Source organism: Pinus tabuliformis, chromosome 9 (assembly GCF_031772625.1).
Source record: "Pinus tabuliformis cultivar Carrire ecotype Pingquan chromosome 9, CPIR1, whole genome shotgun sequence".
Lineage (NCBI taxonomy): Eukaryota > Viridiplantae > Streptophyta > Pinopsida > Pinales > Pinaceae > Pinus > Pinus tabuliformis.
The window spans coordinates 1934135870-1934140042 of NC_142307.1; the positions used below are offsets into that span (position 1 = coordinate 1934135870).

A 4173-nucleotide genomic window follows, 5' to 3' on the forward strand; every position below is an offset into this window, starting at 1 on the left:
GTATGCTTATCATAAGTTTTTCTTACCGTAGCTTCATACCCTTTGCAAGTTGCAACTGTTTGGTTATCGTGGAATGTGGATTCTTGGGGTACCAACCTTGAAGATTTGCATCAAGATCAATAAGCCACTTTCCTAAGTGACTACATTCATATTTAACAAATTGTACCTGCCATCGGATCTCTGGGTTACTTAAAATCTAGGAGGTCCAGCTTGGAACAAAAAAGTCTAGGGTTTTCGTTATACTCCCAAGAAGTGAAATAAGTGTTTGTCATTCCAAAGAAAACCTTCTGTGGTGTAGATTTCAAGTTGTTCCTCAAAAAAGGTGTTTTTCTATAGATGTTTCAGAGCAGAGTAGCTTCTACTTGTAATGTGTTACAGATGATCAAACAATCTACAAGATGTTAGAAACCCATAATGTTCAGCCCTGTCAAATTTTCATGATTAAGGAAGTCCCGCAGTTCCCCCAAAGCATTGTCATCAAGGGCTTGCTCACCAGCTCCCAAAGAGTGGAACCCGTTCTAATTAGGGGACCTCGTTGAGAAGACCTCAATCCCACTCAGATAATGAAAATATTATAAAAAGGATTATTGATTTCCATAACTAGTTCGGAGGATTGAAAAAGTCCCAAAGCTGCTTTGCACCATTGCTTTGAGGACTCAGCCCTGCATTATGAAAGAAGTCCAAAGGCAATCAGAAAATAATCATCACTCTCAGCGCATGCACTATTTAGCAAGATTAAGTCAATAGCTAAAGCAAAGGTTGATCTCGGAATGAGAAACTTCAAATTAAAACATCCACTGAAAAGTTAAAAAGAAAAGATACGAGATTCTGATGACACAAATTTAGGCCAATTGATACCAACCATAAATGCAAACACACATTTCCTATTTTTCTCATTGTTACTTTCTCAAAATTGCTTAGACAAAGCAAGTATTCTTATCGTTACATTTTTTATATATCCATTTCTAACTCATGCAATAATATCAAATCACAAGAGAAAGTGCAGAGAAAGCATTCAATCAAAGAAATCCAACGAACATACTCAAAGGAAGATGCCAAACATAAGAATATAAAAGTCAAAGCCAATGTCTAACATTTAGAAACTCTAGTTTTGACAAAATGGTTAAAAAATGAATATGTACATGCGATCATACTAGTTGTCCAATCCACGTGTTGTGGCTTTCCAATATACTGATGCTTCATAACTAGAGAATTCGATACCTTGCTTTGACAATGATCCTTGAATGTTGGCTAAAATATACACTAAACTCTGGTACGCATACAATACAATTATGCAAGATGGTTCCACAATGCTAGGCCAATAAAGACAGTAAATTTTCAGATGATAATTTTACAGAAACAAGAACATACCTAGCCATTGGATACCTGAAGTCAATAGTTTTGAATTATTTTGTTGTGCATCACCAATAATCTCCACAAGAACATTGCCCATCCTTGAAATGGATTATTTTGTCATGTATCACCAGTAATCCCCACAAGAACATTGCCCATTCTTGAAATGATGGAAACGGTTAGCATCCCTCAAAATAATTTCTCTTTCAACAGTCTTGGCAATCAACTTAATTGCAGAATGGCAGTCACCGCACACTCTAAGGTTCTTGATAACCCGGATGGTTGTCTGAGGTGAGGTGTTAATAAGCCCAAATGCAATTGCCAGCTTCTCACTGTGGTGGCCGAGAAGATGTTCCTTCTGCTCCTCCTCCACATCAGTCCGAACAAATCTTGTGTGGGGTGCATACCCTGCCTCCTTAATCTGCCCATATAAACTCTCCAAATAAGCATAAATTTCCTCTGTTTGTGAATGTGATCTATCTCCTACAACAAAAGCATAGACATGCTTATTAACCTCAATCCAGCTGCATCCTGGCTTCTTTTTTATGCCCTTGTCTTTCATCGTGTTTCGCACCTTTCGGATATCATCCCATCTTCCAGCAGCGGCATAGAGGTTTGACAACATCACATAAGGCGTAGCTTCATTAGGATCCAACTCACACAAGTGTTTTGCTGCACGCTCTCCTAGATCGACATTCTTATGGATATTACAGGCACAAAGCAAAGAACCCCACACAGCAGCATTCGGTTTAACTGACATTTTCTTGATCAAGTCTTCGGCCTCCGTCAGGCGCCCTGCACGGCCAAGGAGATCAACCATGCAGCTGTAGTGCTCAACTGTAGGTGCAATCCCATACTGGCGAGTCATCCAATCAAAGAATCGCCAGCCATCGTCCACTCGGCCTGTATGGCAGCAGGCTAAGAGAACTCCGACAAAGCTGACATAGTCTGGATTCAAGCCAGACTTCTCCATTCGTCCAAAGATATGGACAGCCTCCGTGGCACACCCATTCTTGGCATATCCCATAATCATTGCATTCCAGGTGACTACATCTCGTTTAGGAATTTTTTCAAACACCTTGTAAGCACTCTCTATGCTCCCACATTTGGAATACATGTCTATCAGAGCACTTCCAACAAACACATCCTCTTCAAAACCGCTTCTAATAATATCGTCATGAACCTTCTTCCCATGCTCCAGAGCGGACAAATTCGCACACGCCGGAAGAACACTTGCAAAGGTAAAATGATTCGGTTCAATCCCCACCAACCGCATCCGGCCAAACATCGCCAAAGCCTCGTTCATTTTCCCATTCTGAGTGTATCCTACCATCATGGCATTCCATGAAACTACATTGCGTTGAGGCATTTCATCAAACACTTTCCGTGCATCCTCAATACTACCACATTTCACGTACATATCTACAAGAGCACTAGCCACAAAAACATCAGATTCAAATTTTCTCCTCCTTATTTCTTCGTGGACCTCCTTGCCCTGTTCCAAATTCCCTAAATCGGAAAATACCCGCAGAATGCTTGCAAACGTGAACTCGTTCGGCTTACTTCCCATTTGCCGCATTTTGTCAAATAGTTCCAACGCTTCCCTGCTGTGCCCGTGGCTGGAATAAGCTGCAATCACAGTAGTCCATGACACAACATTCCGTTTTGGCATCTGCTCCAGGACTCTGCGGGCATCCATCAAGCTGCCACACTTTACATACATGTTAAGGAGCGTGTTACCGATATACAAGTCTGGTTTAAATCCCATGTCCACCATGTGGGTGTGGATTCTTTTGCCCTCTGAGAGGACCTTCTTATCAATGCAACGTCTCAATAGAGAATCGAATATGGTGGGGTTCCTGCGAAGGGCTCTCTGGTCCATTGCCTGTAAAACATCCACCGCCTCTTTCAGTCGGCCTTGATTGCACAGAGTTTTCACGTCACCGGGAGAGGCACGTTGTTGCGATGTGCGATGTGTTCCATTGCTTGCGAGAGCGCTACTTTTACGGTTTCCACGTTGAAGGTAATGAAGAAATAATAAAGCTGTCCTCCTTTTCAGATAGATTACAGTGTATGATATCTGCATTGCCCGTCCTGCTCTCGCTTCTGCTCTGCTTATCCATTAGGTCAAGCACTGATTATGTTTTTTGCTAAGGAGTTTGTGTATTGTTGTCACATGGTTCTTTCTTCTATTCCATGTGAACAAAGGCAGTTAAGAGGTGACCAACACTCCGCCTGCGGGGGTGAGTGTGGTGGTTATTTGTTTTCTTCAAATGCTTGGCATTTTTATGTTAATGTAAGTTTTTTTGTTTTTTTTTCGAAATTATATAGGAGATTTTTTTGGTCGATGCTTTTCGAATCAATAAGTGTGGTTCATCATCAGAGCAAATGAAAAGGCAAAGTAGCTCAAAACGCGACCATGGCAAAGGCTTAAATAGAAAGCAATGTCATAAGGAAATGAAAAGGCAGACCATTGAAAAGGCTTAAATAGAGAACAATGTGAAGAGTAACGGTTATATTTTAACAATAATATTTAAATTATAATATTAATTTATTAATATATTAAAAATAAATATTATTAAGTAATGGCTATATTAAATCGCTAGTTTTTGAAAAATAATATTTAAATTAATTTATTAAAACCAAATATTACTATTTTTTGAAAAATAATATTTAAATTAATTTATTAAAACCAAATATTACTAGTTTTTGAAAAATAATATTTAAATTGTGATATTAATTTATTAAAAACAAATATTAATAAGTAACCACTATATTAAACAGCTAGTTTTTGAGAAATAATATTTAAAAAAAAAAATT

At 39.0% G+C, this 4173-nt stretch overlaps 1 pseudogene; it reads right to left on the bottom strand.

Annotated features, from left to right (window-relative positions):
* Positions 1-1480: 1480 nt before the first annotated feature.
* Positions 1481-3439, bottom strand: LOC149156701 (putative pentatricopeptide repeat-containing protein At3g13770, mitochondrial pseudogene; annotated as a pseudogene).
* Positions 3440-4173: the final 734 nt, after the last annotated feature.